This window comes from Mus pahari, chromosome 5 (genome assembly GCF_900095145.1).
Source record: "Mus pahari chromosome 5, PAHARI_EIJ_v1.1, whole genome shotgun sequence".
In the NCBI taxonomy this organism is placed as follows: Eukaryota; Metazoa; Chordata; class Mammalia; order Rodentia; family Muridae; genus Mus; species Mus pahari.
Window position 1 is genome coordinate 75,847,676 of NC_034594.1, and position 16,442 is coordinate 75,864,117.

Genomic DNA, 16,442 nt, shown 5'->3' on the forward strand with positions numbered 1-16,442 from the left:
AAAAAAAAAAGAAAGGGAAGGGAAGAGAAGGGAAGAAAAAGGAAGGGAAGGGAAGAAAATGAAAGAAACCTTCACTTTAGTCTCTAGTAATTCAGGATGAACCAAGGGTATATTAGACAAAACTATTTTCAAATGGAATGAAAGATTTAAAAATCAGTTTTGAAATATGTATTGCATTTTGACTCAAATACAACTGATGAGGTAATAGCATTAAAACTGAGCTTGTCATTTCACTTGTACAGTATGAAATAAAGTGTGTTGCAGGAGGAGTTCCTATAAAGATATGAGGTTATGAATATGGAGGGTTTGTTGTAGAAATTAGGAGAAAGTGAAATGATGATGTCATTGTTTTATTTGTTCTGCTTCTTTTTAGTTTTTCAGCATAATTCATTAGCAGACAAGTGTGGGTAAAATATTGGAGTCAATGAGAAACAGATGGAGACTTCTGAGTCTGCTATTATTTGAGACACAATAATAAACCATTAAAATGTAAAAGTAATGGATGTGGAACTTGTATCTTTTCTTTCTCTGTTTTAAAACTTGCAAAAATTACAAAGGGTGAATGATTTTCCCATTGTGATTAAAAACAGTTCTTTTGCTCTATGCAGATATTCACTTGGCCCAGGTCTTCTATCTACTTCTGTTCCAATGTACATTTGCTAAGAATCTTACTATTACATGGAACTGGAGAAATCTGAACACATAAGTGTGAGACACTGAGGCCAGTGCCTTAAAGTTAAAATAGAACTATTATTTAGTGGATGATGCAAATGAAAGGAGCTGGGGTAAGAATATGTGACTGTTCTGTGACAGTTCTTATCCTTGCATGAGAATTCATGCATATTTAATAAAATATAAGGGGAACATCTAAAACACTAATTATGGCTGTGTCAATTCTCCCAGAAATATTTCACTTTTTGCTAAGAAGAACCTATTTTTTTTTCTCCCATTTACTCAGTTCAGTGGTTGGCATTTGGGACATGAATAATGTCTGTTTGCATATATCATAGTAGACACAAAATTTTAAACCAGGTTCTTCTAGGAATATTTTCTACAGGTATTGGCTTGTTTATTACTCAAAACAATTCTGTGAAGGAAGTCCTTTTGTTATAGCCACAATAATTAAGTAGATAATGTAGAAAAATGTTTGTATTTTGTCCAAATCCACTTTGCAAGTAATTGTCAGAACTCTCAATTAGCATAGATGGAGAAAACATATTTTAAGAAAAATCCACATTTAAACATCTATCCACAAATCATGCAGTACAGAAAATACTAAAGGAAAATTCCAACCCTAGGATAACTATATCCAAAAGAACATATGAAATAATCCATTCCATCACAGCTAAAACAAATGAAGTATACACACACACACATACACACACACACACACACACACACACACACACACACCCTTAGCATTAAAATAGCAGGCACTAACAATCACTATTCACTAATATCTCTCAATTTCAGTGCACTCAATAGCCCAATAAAAGACATAGGCTAGTAAAATAGATGCCCAAGCAGGATCCATCATTTTGCTGCATACATGAAACATATCTCAGTAATAAAGATAAATATTACTCAGAGTAAAGCTAGAAAAAAAAAAGTGTTTTCCAAGTAAATGATTCAAAGACACAAAGTGGACTAGCCATTCTAATATCCAAGAAAATAGACTTTCAACAAAAATTAATCAACAAAGATAGGGAAGGACACTTGATATTCAACAAAGGAAAAAAGAAAAATCCCTATAGTCTTTATAGCTCAATTTTGAACAGCTATGCCACAAATAATGGCACTCACATTTGAAAAGAAATAATGTTAAAGCTTAGATCACATATAGAACCCCATACATTTATAGTGTGACACTTCAACACCTCACTCTCACCAATTGACAGGTCATTAATCAAAAACTAGACATGGAAATAATGAAACTAACAGACATCTACAGAAGAACTAAAGAAAGAAAATAAAACCTTCTTGAATTCAATGAAAATGAAAGCACAACATATCCAAATTTATGGGACAGAATGAAAACTGGGTTCTTTCCAGCATCTGGCTATTATAAATAAGGCTGCTATGAACATAGTGTCATCTGAATTTTTGATCTTAGCCATTCTGACTGGTTGTTTTGATCTGCATTTCCCTGATGATTAAGGATGTTGAACATTTTTCAGGTGCTTCTCAGTCATTCAGTATTCCTCAATTGAAAATTCTTTATTTAGCTCTGTACCTCATTTTTCCATAGGGTACATTAAAAATTTTGATTTATTGGAGTCCAGCTTCTTGAGTTCTTTATAGATATTGGATATTAGACCCCTATCAGATTTTGGATTGGTAAAGATCCTTTCCCAATCTGTTGGTGGCCTGTTTGTCTTATTGACAGTATCTTTTGCCTTACAGAATCTTTGCAATTTTATGAGGTCCCATTTGTTGATTCTCAATCTTATAGTAGAAGCCATTGCTGTCCTGTTCATGAATTTTTCCCCTGTGCCCTTATCTTTGAGGCTCTTCCCCACTTTCTCGTCTATAAGGAGAAAGAATTTCTCAGAGAAAAGTAACTGCAAGGACTGCAAGCCTAAAAGAGTGAAATGAATAGTTTCAGACTGGTGCTTGCCCAGGCAGTGGGTATCAAGTTAGACCAGTTATTGATTGACCATTCCTCAGTCTTTGCTCCTTTGCCAAACACATTTGCATTTCTTGTAGACAGGATAATTTTGGGATTGAAAATTTTGTTGGTGGGTTGGTGTATCTATTGCTTCACTGAAGTTCCTGAATGGTACAGTAGGTGGCCACTTTAGGTTCTATATTCCCACTGCTTCAAGTTTTAGATAATGTTACTCCCATTGGTTCTTGGGTGCCTCCCTTATCCCAGGTCTCTGTCTCATTCTCTAGATGTCCCCTACCTTCCCACCCCCATAAGTTGCAAATTTTCTTTCATTCTAACAGCCATGTTACCATCTCTCCTGTCCCTCTGTAAAGCATATTCAGAATCCTCCCATTCTCCTCCACATTCCCTCTTCTCCCTGCTCCCATTCTCCATCTGCCTCCTTTGGGTCTGTGGAGTTTAATGTGTGTATCTTGCATATTGTGGTTAATGTCCATCTACAAGTGAATACATACTATGCATGTCCTTTTGAGTCTGGGTTACCTCACTCTTTATAATAATCTGAAGTTCCACCCATTTGGCTGCAAAGTTCATGATGTCCTGATTTATAATAGCTTAATAGCATTCCATTGTGTAGATGTACAATATTTTCTGTATCCATTCTTTAGTTTATACCAAGTGTGGTATAGTAGAGCATCCTTGGGGTATATGACCTGGAGTGGTATAGCTAGCTTTTACAGTAGAAATATTCCAAGTGTTCTAAGGAACTTCAAAATTGATTTTCAAAGTGGTTATACAAGTTTGCACAGTCACCAGCAACTGAGAGGTGTGCCTTTTGCTATATATCCTAACCATCATGTGCTATCATTTGAATTTTTTTTATCTTAGCAATTCTGACCAGTATAAGATGGACTCTCAGGGATGTTTTGATTAGTATTTTATGATTACAGACTTCTCAGCCATTCAAGAACTTTTTGTTGAAGACTCTGTTTAGCTCTGTACCCCATTTTAATTGGGTTATGTGGTTGTTGGTATCAAACTTTTTGAGTTTTTTATAAATTTAGGATATTATCTTTCTGTCACATACAGGGTTGGGGAAGATCCTTTTCTAATTTTTAGACTGCTGATCTGTCCTATTGACAGTGTCCTGCCAGGCAGTGGTGGCACATGGCTTTAATCCCAGAACTTGGAAGGCAGAGACAGGTGGATTTCTCAGCTTGAGGCCAGCCTGGTCTACAGAGTGAGTTCCAGGACAAGCCAGGGCTACACAGAGAAACCCTGTTTCAAAAAAAAAAAAGACAATGTCCTTTACTTTATAAAACCTTTTAAGTTTCATGAGGTCATATTAATTAATTGTTGATCTTAGAGCCTGACTCATTGGTTTTCTGTTTAGGAAATTGTCCCCTGTACCAAGAAATTCAAGGTTCTTTACCACTTTCTTTTCTATTCAATTTAGTGTATCTGGTTTTATGTTGAGGTTTTTGATCCACTGGAACTTGAGTTTTATGCAAGGTGGTGGGTATGTATCTACTTCCATTCTTCTACATGGAGACATCTAGTTAGACTAGCACAATATACTACAGAGGACGTGTTCTGAGCCAGGATCCTACCTATGTCTCAATGTCATAAAAGATGATACAAGACAGCTGACCACAAACTAATTTTACCAGCAGAAATGGGTCTACACATACTAGAATATATCTATCATTTTACATACAAGGGTGTCCAAAAAAAAATACAGGATGTAGCCTACCAGCCTCACATCATAATTAGAGATTCCAACTTGAAGATACATAAAATTATTGAGAACCATAAGGCCCGTCAGTTGACCAATATGGTTGCCAGCAAAAAGTACCCTTACACTCAGTACTGGGCACCAAACCAGGAGTCTACAGAGACAGACTTCTGTTCTGGATTGTCCTGGGCCTGTTTGTATTTTGATGCTAATTCTGGTTTCCCAAGAGAGGATGCCAATGATGAAGAGTGAATCCCAGTGCGCAGGCGATGTGTTATGGACTTTCTCCCCATTTTAACTTGTAAAATAAAGGCTAGAGCCAGTGAGTGGGCAGTGGAAGGGAAGGTGGAGCTGAAAAGGTTTATGGGGAAGAAGAAGAGGGGAAGAAGAGAGGATGACAGAAGAGGAAGAGGTGGAAGGAAAATGGAGCAGAAGCACATGGCCTGGAGAAACCGCAAGTTATAAGGAATCTCATAGGAGGGGGAATGTAGCAGTGAAGTGGTAGATCTGCCCAATCTAGGTGTGCAGCTTGTATTCATATTAATTGAGTTATGTTTTCTTTGCATGGGCTTATTTTGGTTGGAGAATTACCACAAAAGACTCCAGAGAGGTAAAGCCAAAAATAAACTAGATGTAAATATAGGTACCTTTTTAGGTTAGACTGAGGCCTGCCCCACCAAACATAAGACTACATCCAAGGTGTCAACGAAGTTCTGAGAAGACATACTGCCAAGGAATAGACATCCTTAGATGATAGAATCAGACAATGGACCAGCTTTTGTGTCCCTGGAAAGTCAGAGGCTAACTCATATTTTTGGCATTAATTGAAAATTTTATTGTGTATATATATAGCAGAGTTTAGGACAGATAGATAAAATAAACAAAACCCTAAAGGAGACCTTAAGCAAACTGTCCTAGGACACTAACAATGACGGGATAACTCTCTGGCCCTTCACTCTCTACCAGGTATAAAACTCCTTGTACCAGATAGAACTCGCCCCTTTTAAAAATCATGCTCGAGATACCACCCCCATTGTTCTTAACATACAGGCAGAGGTCACTGCTCAGTTTGAGGATTGCCAATTACTAGATGATCTCAAAGGTACATAAAAGGCTTATAAAAATGTCTGGCCTAAACTTTGTGTTCTCTCTGAAACAGAACTCCCTCCAGCCTTGGTCCATTAGAAACTTGTTAAAATGTTATCATCTTCAATGCCTGATAAGCACGTAAAAATGTTCAACATCCTTAGTTATCAGGAAAATGCAAATCAAAACAACCCTGAGATTCCACCTCACACCAGTCAGAATGGCTAAGATCAAAAATGCAGGTGACAGCAGATACTGGCAAGGATGCAGAGAAAGAGGAACACTTCTCCATTGCTGGTGGGATTGCAAGCTGATACAACCACTCTAGAAATCAGTTTGGCGGTTCCTCAGAAAGTTGGACATATTACTGTCTGAGGACCCAGCAATACCACTCCTGGACATATACCCAGAAGATGTTTCAACCTGTAATAAGGACACATGCTCCACTACATTCAACCCAGCCTTATTTATAATAGCTAAAAGCTGGAAAGAACCCAGATGTCCTTCAACAGAGGAATGGAGAAAGAAAATGTGGTACATTTACACAATGTAGTACTACTCAGCTATTAAAAACAATTAATTTATGAAATTCTTAGACAAATGGATGGATCTAGAGGACATCTTCCTGAGTGAGGTAACCCAATCACAAAAGAACACACATGATACGCACTCAATGATAAGTGGATATCAGCCCAAAACATCAAAATACCCAAAATACAATTCACAAAACACACTAAACTCAAGACAAAGGAAGACCAAAGTGTGGATATTTCGATCCTTCTTAGAAAGGAGATAAAAATACCCATGGAAGAAGTTTCAGAGATAAAGTGTGGAGAAGAGACTAAAGGAATGATCAAAACAAACCCAGACACTATTGTGGATGCCAACAAGTGCTTGCTGACAGGAGCCCGATATAGCTATCTCCTGAGAGGCTCTGCCAGTGCTTGAAAAATACAAAAGTGGATGCTCACACCCATGCATTGGACTGAGCGCAGGGTTCTGAGGCCAGGAGCTAGAGAAAGTACCCAAGGAGCTGAAGGGGTTTGCAGCCCCATAAGAGGAACAACAATAGGAACTAACTAGTACCTCCAGAGCTCCCAAGGACTAAACCACCAACACCAACAAAAGAATACACATGGCATGACTCAGGGCCCCAGCTGCATATGTAGCAGAGGAAGGCCTAGTCAGTCATCAATGGGAAGAGAGGCCCTTGGTCCTGTGAAGGCTCTATGCCCCAGTGTATTCGAATGTTCGGGCCAGGAAGCAGGAGTGGGTGGGTTGGTGAGCAGGGGAGGGGAGAGGATAGGAGGGTTTTGGAGGGGAAACCAGGGAAGGGGATAACATTTGAAATGTAAATAAAGAAAATATCTAATTAAAAAGTTATCATCTTGATCACACCCATCACTCTGGAGTATTACTGCATGCACTCACCATATACCCATTTGTACGTGAAGACTACCCGCACTGGCAGGAAGAAACAGCTTCAGGACTCTTCCCCATCTCCCACTGTTAGGGCCTGCACTTAAGCCCCTGAACACCACAAGGATTGTATAATCACTATTCTGACTCCCTCTAAAAAATAGTAACTTTAGAAAGTCCCATGATTTCCTAAAAGGGGGAGTGAGAGACTAAACCCATTCCATCTTGGGACAAGCCTCTGTCTTTAAAAAAGAAAAGAAGAAAAGGCCTAAGGACATGACACAGCTGAACCGAAGCTACACCCAAGTACCAGGAAGGAGTCCCCAGCTTATCCTTGGTCAGAGCTACTCCCTCACTACTTCCTAGCAACAGTTAATCAAAAATTAGTTTGATTGTTTTAGATGAACTTTCCGACCCTTTGAGATTGTATACAGTATTGTTTCAGAGCATCCTCCTCTTGGCTTAAAATAGTTATCCTATTATATACTTGTGAGGCTAGACACTTCTGACTTATTCCTGTTCTCTATAAAACTTTGTCCTGCTGGGGGTCGGAAGCTGCTCCACGTTCCCTTCCTTTTGTGTCAGGATTGGGTTGGGGGAAAGCCCAATCTGAGCTTGTAATAAAGAAAACCTAATTGGATTACGTCAGAAACAACTCCTTGATGGTCTTTTGGGACTCAAGAACATATCCTGGCACAATATCATCCATGAAGAGTAATACTTTGACTTATTTCTTTCCAATTTTTATCCCCTTGATCTCCTATAGTTGTCTTATTGCCTTATTGCTCTGACTACAACTTAAAGTATTATAAATATCAGATAGGGAGAGAGTTGCCAGCCTTGCCTTGTCCCTGATTTTAGTAGAACTGCTTTATTTTTCTTTCTAATTAGTTTGATGATGGATATTGGCTTGCTGTATATTGCTGTGTTCATGTTGTTGTATGTGTCTTTTATCCCTGTTCTCTCTAATACTTTTAGCATTACAGACGTTGTATTTTGTCAAATGGTTTTTCAGCATCTCAAGAGATGATCATTTGATTGTTCTCTTTCAATTTGTTTATATGTTCGATTATGTTCATGACAATCTGTATATTGAATCATACCTTCATCCATGGGATTAAGCCTACTTGATGATGGTGAATGATGTTTTCGATGTGTTCCTGGATTTGGTTTGTGAGTATTTTATTGATTATTTACATCAATCTTTATGAGAGAAATAAGTCTGAGATTTTCTGTCTTTGTTGAGTCTTTGTGTTGTTTACTTATTAGGGTGACTATGAGAGTATGGCAGTGTTCATTCTGTTTCTATTTTGTGGAATAGTTTAAAGAGTGTTGGTCTTAGCTCTTCTTTGAACATATGGTAGAATTCTGCTATAGAAACATTTGGACCTAGGCTCTTTTGGTTGGGATACTAATCATGACTGCTTCTATTTCTTTAGATGTTAACAGACCTATGTTAATAATTTATCTGATCTTAATTTCATTTAGTAGGTGGTATCTGTCTAGAAAATTTATTTATTTATTTATTTATTTATTTATTTATTTATTTATTTATTTATTTATATTTATAGATGTTATCTGTCTAGAGAAGTTATTTATTTATTATTTATTTATTTATTTATTTATTTATTTATATTTATAGGCATTTCTTTCTTTAGGTTGTGACTGTTTTCTTCTACTATTTTGTTGAAAATATTTTCTGGGTCTTGGAGCTGGGATGCTTGAACTATTTGTATTCTTCTTCTACTTATGTCTTTTCATGGTATTCCAGACTTTCTAGATGTTTTGTGTCAGGAAATTTTAGATTTACCTTTACGTTGACGTATGTATCAGTTTGTTCTATTGTACCTTCTGTGCCTGAGATTCCTCCATACCTTGTATTCTCTTGGTGATTCTTTCATCTGTTTTCTTATTTTCCTCCCTAGATTTTTTCCATCTCCAGTATTCCTTTAGTTTGTGATTCCTTTATTGTACCTATTTCCATTTTCATGATATGAATAGTTTCAATTATTTTCTTCACCACTTTATATCTATTTTTCTCTACATATTTAAGGGATTTATTTGTTACTTTTCTAAAATTCTCTATCTGTTTGATTTTTATTTCCCTGTATGTCTTTAAGGGATTTATTCATTTCCTCTATAAAGTCCCATATCATCTTTATAAGATTAGATTTATGGTAATTTTCCTGTGATTTGGTTTTGTTATGATATGCAGGGCTTACAGTAGTCAGATTGCTAGACTCTTTAATTATATTGTGCTGGCTTTTGTTGATTGTGTTCATTTGAGGGCCTTTAGTGATCTGGATGGCTTTGGTCCCTGTATCTTCCTGTTGTAATAAGTATTAGGATGGGGGTGAACCTCTATGGTCTTGATGTGACAAGTTTTTGATGAGTATCCTTGGGCTGTATCATCCACATCATTCAGTATATATAGACCAGAATCCAGAGGTCTGTATGGTTTAGGGTTCATAGCCCTTATGAAAGTGGACAAGAACTTTTGTGAGAATAGGGGGCTCAGAGGACAGCAGACAACTCAGACCAGCTGAGCTTGCCATAAAGACCTCAGGAAGTAGGGAAGGTAGGGAGGTGAATATAAGCTAACATGTATAGTTCAGGATACATAGGTCTGATGAAGGTAGGTAGAGATGGGTCAGGAGAATGGAGGTTAACTTAAGATAGCAGACTTCTCAGGATCCTGTCTATCTTTTTAGTTTATTACTCACTGAGCTTTATAGGACTACCTGTGTGAAATTACTAAATAGGGCTGAAAATACTCAATAGAGAAAACATAATATACACCAAAGATGCCCCATTTCCAAGAATCTACAAATAGCCAACAGTTGTGAAGGAAAGGATGCAGCACCTCAGCACTGCCTCTGCCCATGACCAACTGTCGCTAGTGACAGTCTTGAGTAGGCCCAGTACCAGTGACCACAGTTGGTCTGAGTTCAGGATTCTAACAGTTATATGAGTATAGATAATGGAATTTTATAGCACTTCACTTTATCTTTTTACTCATATGTGCTCTTCATTCTTTGCAGCATTTTTAGTTTCTACTTAGTTACCCAGAGTTCTTAGCTAACTTTTATGAATATATTATACTCATCACACATATGAAGTGATGAATAAATGATGGATGAATAAAAATACCATTTTACTCCTTTGTTAATAACATGATCAAAAGAATCCTGCTGAATAATCAGAAATGGACATTTTTAAGTTTACCATATGTAAGGGAATTAAGAACTCAGAGCATAGCACATAACTAGCATCTCCTAGAGTCACATAAATGATAGACTGTTTATTGTTAAGAAAAATAGAATGTAACCTTTGCCTTTTTTTAAATTTAAATAAAACAGCTTTTCTAATTCTTTCTTTTCATGTTATTCACAAATGTTAAGTGCATGGAATAAAGTATAAGCTGCTAGTGTATGCTCTTTCCAATTTCTTTATTCAAGCACTCATAGCTATGAGTTTTCCTCTTAGCACTTCTTTTCATTGTGTCCCATGATTTTAGGTATGTTGTCCCTTAATTTTCATTAAATTCTAAAAAGTCTTTAATTTCTTTTTTTCTTTCTTTCTTCCCTGACCAAGTTATCATTGAGTAGATAGTTATCTTGTTGCTGGAGTCATATCCTCTCTTTCCTGAAGGTACCAAAATGTCCTGTCCAGACACTATGCCTAGTGCTGGGGAACATAGTTCATCTTTGATGATAGCTAGAAAAACATGGTACTTTTCTACCGTTGGATATAGAAAATCACTCTTAATAGTGTAGCCCTGAACTAACCTTCTTACCCTCAAAGGAACAGTCATTGTTGCTTCTCATGAACTGTAAGTAGAAGGACTCATAATATGCCTTGATTTTCAAGTTTACATGGTGTTTGCTTTCTTTTATTTTTGAGAATCTAGGCTCTATTTTCAAATTTTAGTTAACTATGTTTTCCAAACAATTATATAATTAATATTTTAATGTCAAAGCAAATGTTTTTCTTTTGGTCAACAATTATACCTTGTACATCACTGGAGGGTAGGATTTAGTTGTTGGATATATAAAAGGATTGTAAGAGGTAGTGAATGGATAGATGTGTTTTAAAGTCTGTAGTTGGATAGCACATTGCTATTATAATTGTGAATTCACAACAACTTTGGAACAACAACCAACCAGTCAATCAATCAACAAATTAACAAGCAAACTAACAAAACAATACAAAAGAACATAAGAGATAAGAGGTGATAAGAAGGAAGAGGAGAATAAGGGAGACTTACAAGAGGGAGAAGAAAGATGAGATGGAAGAAAATGCCAAAAGGAGGGGCAAGGAGGAGAGCAAGGGAAGTATAGGAGGGAGTAGAGGAGAGTGAAAAGAGAAATGAGAGGGAGGACACATGGAAGGCCAAGAGAAAACAGAAAAATAATTTCATGGATAAGAATGCTGGAGTCATGACTGAGAAAGAGATAAAAAGAGGTGAATATGATCCCAGTACATTTTTTTTTCAAATGAACGTGTTAAAAATTAAAAAGAAAAAAGAATTTTAAGGAAAAATTTAAAGGAAAAAATTGGCTATTGTTTGGAAAGTTTATTGTTAAAGAAGCCTTTTGCTTTTTACTTTAAATTTAACCTCCTGGTTAGCTCAATATCATGAGGATGCTAGGAAGAAGGTTTTCTTCTCTAGCAAACAATTGTTTGCCTGTTTCTTGTTAAATTGTCACACTTTTGAGAGTTATAGTTTATCACACTGGATCACCCTTAAAAACAGTTGTCCCCAACATGAACTCAGTAATGTTTTTCCCACTGACATAATGAACACATCTTTGTGCTGTAGACTATTAAAGGAAGAAAGAAGACATTTATTTTACTGGGTATTGATTCCACTATTGGCTACCTGAAATTCCCAGTGTGTCTCACAATAGGAGCCACAGTGGTAGGTTTGTGTCTTTAAATATACACCATTGTGGCTGCCAAGTTGCAAAGATAAAGTTTTCTTAAGAATAACAGGAGAGTTTTTGCTCAGGAAATGAATGGGGTCTCTTGGGTTATTTCCCAGGCTCCAGACACAAAGGCAGCTTTTATTCCAAGTTCCTTCCCTGCCAATACCAATTTGTCCTGCCCTGGGCAGTAGTGTTATTCATCTGTCTCTTCTTAAGCTGTGCCCCTTGACCTCCACAGCTCAGGCATTCATTGTTACACTTAATAATTATACCCCAAGAGCCAATATTTGGTCTCTTTTTCATAATATGTCCCAAAGCAAAAGACTTTGCTTGTGTCCAAAAATCTATCCTTTCAAAAGTTTGGCCCTGTAGTTATATCACGCACCTGTGTGCATGTGTGTACAGACTAAGAAGTAGATATAAAATATCTTCTTGAATTGTTCTCCTTGTTATTTCTTTGAGACCTTGTTTCTCCCTAGTTTGGGTCTTGCCATTTCTGCTGGGCTGGATGGCCAGTGACTTCAGAGACACTCATCTCTCCAATCCCTATACCTCAGTTTTCATGCATGTAAGGCCACACCTGCTTTAAAGATGTTGATATGGATCTGAATTCAGGTAATTACTATTGTGTGATTAACACTTTACAGAATAAGCCATCTATTAACAATACAATACTCATTCACACATTTTATAGCCAAATTCTACTATTATATAACTCATCAATAATTAATTAAGGACAATAAATTTTCTTGAATGCAAAAAAATGATTATACCTTTTTAACTAAAAAAATTCTTAATAAGTAAATTAATTAAATGTTTCATAATTTTGTGGACAAAAGAAATAAGAATATTGAAATAATTTGAGCCATTAATATATTTGTAATCAAACACTTTATACCCTCATAAGGCTTAATATTTTTCATGCACCCTATTTTGTTGTGTGTGTATATATATATATATATATATATATATATATAAAATTTCGGAGCAAATTTATAAGTTAAATAAACTTTCTAGTATTTAAAAAAGTTTAAAATCTTAGACTATCCTGTTTCTGGTTTTAGAGGACTAGAGATGTACACTACCATAAATTCAACCTTAACTTTTACATATTGGGGATCTAACATAAATTCTTTGAACACAGTTTTTTCCACTCATTTTTTTTTTGAACACTGAACCTAAAGAATAGCAAACTAAATAGAATTCCAGAAAACTGAAAAACTTCCATGATAGCAAAGAAAGCAAGCAACACAATGCAAATCGAACGTCAAGATGGGAAGATGTACTTGCAAAACAAATATCTGATAGGAAGACCTGAACAAACCAGAAGAGAAAGCAAACAAAGCGTAAAAAACAGAAAAGTTATTTCTTTAACATACAAGTCGCCAGAAGCATGCAGAAGGGTATATCAACCTTATTGATAATCAAGAATATAAGGGTTGACACCAGTGATGCCTGCATTAAAGATAGATAGATAACAAAATTGAATTGAAGTAAGAATCCACACATGGAAAGATTTTTGTAGACTCTTCAGTAAAAAGGCTTGAAAGGCCAAAACCCTCCAACACAACCTCACTCAAGAGGAAGATGGTGGTTAAATAGGCATCTTTCTGTGTCTGTCTGTGTGTGTCTGATGTTGTATGTATGGGTGTGGGTATGTGTGCACATATGTGCACACACATTCATGTGTGTTGAGACAGGTAGTCACAGAGAACTGTGGTAGTTTGAATACCTTGGCCCAGGGAGATGTGGCTTATTTTGAGGAAGTGTGACTGTATTTCAGAAATGTGGGGTGGGCTTTGAGACCCTCCTCCTATCTTCCTGGGGGGGGGGGAGTCTTTCTATTGGTGACCTTTAAACCAAGATGTAGTACACTCAGCTCTTCCTGTGTCATGCTTTTCTGGATGCTGCCATGCTCCTACATTGATGATAATAGACTGAACTATTGAAGTTTTGTCATTTACTGTCTACTATAATGCTACATGTGGGCCACCAAGGCCTGAAGTCTACATGTAGCCTCTGGGAACCTGCCCCCAAGTTAATTCTGATTGGTTAATAAAGTTGCCAGTAGCCAATAGCTGGGCAGAAGAGAGGTAGTTAGAGTTGAGTTTTGCAGGCTTGGGTCAGATGAGAGGATAGAAAGGGGAAAGAGGAAGCTGTCATGGAAGAAGATGAATATGCAAGAAGGGGAGAGGAAGCCAGCATGGGGTGTTAGGAGTAAAGAAACCATGGCCATGTGGACTGGGAAATTAGCGCTAAGTATACAATTTGGTGTTATCAATAGGGAAACATGCAGGGTAGACAGTTGCCCAGCTATTATACTGCCTAAAGCATATTTAAAATATAAAATCAGTGTGTGTTTCTTTCATTGGAGAACATAAATGATTGAACGGAGGTAGAATCCCCATGCCAGGTTTTTACAACATATGTTATCCAATATAAGGCAACAACTCAGTTTAATAAAATTAATTTGAGATTTCCAAATTTTCTGCTAGACCTTTAAGATTAGGAGTCAGAGAGAATTGGTTTCTTAAAGCAGCTGAGTGGTTTGTTCCCCAAGCCGAGTGGGTTCTGGATTAGGACAAAATAGTTCTAAGGAGAACTGGTCTCATAACTGTGTTTTGTTTTTCTCCCCTGAGGCACGTGGGTAAAGAACTAGGGCAAAACTTGTATTAAATTGGTGTGTATAATTCTGGGGTTCATGGCTTAAGCTAGGACAGAGTTGCACACCAGTGCTGACCCAGGAACACTGGACAGCAGTCTGGGGATACAAAAGAAATCTTTTTTAAATGCTTCTCTATGCTGCCATATTAAGCCTCAAGTGTTGGGCACCCCTGGTGGGAAATGATTGCAGGCTACTCAGAGAACAGACAGCAGGCCTAATCAAGGTAACAATAAAAAATTAATGGAAATTTTAAAAGTCAATACTATCGGAAGCAACTGGGTTCTTTCAGTGTGGGCTCAGCAGAAATTCTGGAATTGCTTAGCTGACATTTGACACATTGAATGCCTAAGAGTAGGCTTACACAGTAAATAGAAGGCAATTTAATTGAAGTTAAGTACATAGGAAAAAATATTAATTCAATTTATATTAAGGAAAAAGGGCATATAACTATATTCCACAGAGAAATTAATCTCCATAGAAGGGAAGAATAAATGAAAATTGCTTCAATTGTTTTTAGGATATAAGGGAGAAAATAAGTTTAATTGCTTGAAGTGTTTTCATATATACATGGATGAATAAGTAACTCCAGTTCTTTGATTTCAATATGTAGGGGGAACAAAAGGCATGGGTACAGGTATCTTATGAATTTAAAGCCAACCTAACCTATAAACAAATCCTGGTCAGCTCAGGTTACAGAGAAAAACCCTAACTCAATAAATAATACTAATTGTTTTAAATTGTTTTAGTTGTTTTTTAATTATTTTAATTATCAAGACCAAGGTGGTTATAAGTTTGGTGGTATTAATGGTTTAAAAATCCTCTGTGGGAGAGATCAAACTAGAGAAGACCTAAAATTAAAAGAAGCTTCTGAATTTAATCAGTCAATTGTGGGTTGCTGGACTAAGAGCATGTTACTTTAGGTGAAAGGCTCTAAGTTTGTGTTAACAAGAAAGGAGAAAAGGTATTTGACCACTTCTAAAGTAATATGGATCAGGCATGATAGAGGGAGACCCCCTAAAGTTCTTGGCTAAAGACAGGAGAAAATTTCAAGAAGACAAAACAAGACATGTAACATGATTTTCTAATCCCTCTACATAGGAACAGCCTTAAAACTGGCTGAGGCATAAAAATGTCTCCAGCTAAAACTTCAGCTATATATAGCCAATACATCTTGTTGATTACAGAATCCTCAAAATTTATCATGCCATTCTTCATATGGTGTGAATAAACATTTGTTACAATTTGGTTATTGATCAAACCTACTCAGAAAAAGACAGTTTTCTTTTACCTGCTCAAACAAAGACCAAAAATTTATCATTACCTGGTCTTTACACCTTACAATTCATAGGAATATATTTATATAACTGAATATTAGTTATAAGATTTATATGTTACAGAAAAAAAACACCAAGAATGCAGCTCTGACAAGATTAACCCTCAAGAATGCTAAAATGACTTAACCGCTCCAGATCCCAGAGTGATCCTACCTCTGCTTCCAAAACAACTTCCAGAGTTGCTTATCACAAATGACTTCAATTCATACATCCTTTCATATGGTTCCAGTCAGGACTTCAGTTAAGCCCTGAACTCTCTCATTATACAGAGACTGGACAACAAATGCGACAACTAGATTTAATTGTCTTGCTCCACCCAGCAAAAGGAGAATTCTTCCCTCCAATTCAACAGAAAATAGTGATAGACAGTTGTTGTCCTGATCACTTGGGTTTGGGTTTCTGCTTTTAGATAATTTGTAAATTATTGATAGGCTGTCATTTTAAGAGGCAATTTAAAAATGGTTATAATTTTAGACAGGGAGAAAATTAAATCTAGAATTTAGACTCAGATATTTCTATCTTTCCTTTCCTCCTCTCTATGTTTCTTTCTTAGATAAAAGGAAAGGGAATAAACAAAAAAAAAGGGGGGGCATATTGTATTATAACAAGAAATTAGAAAATTAGGGAAGTGTTATTAAATTTACTCTTAAAGCATTTTATGGCCATA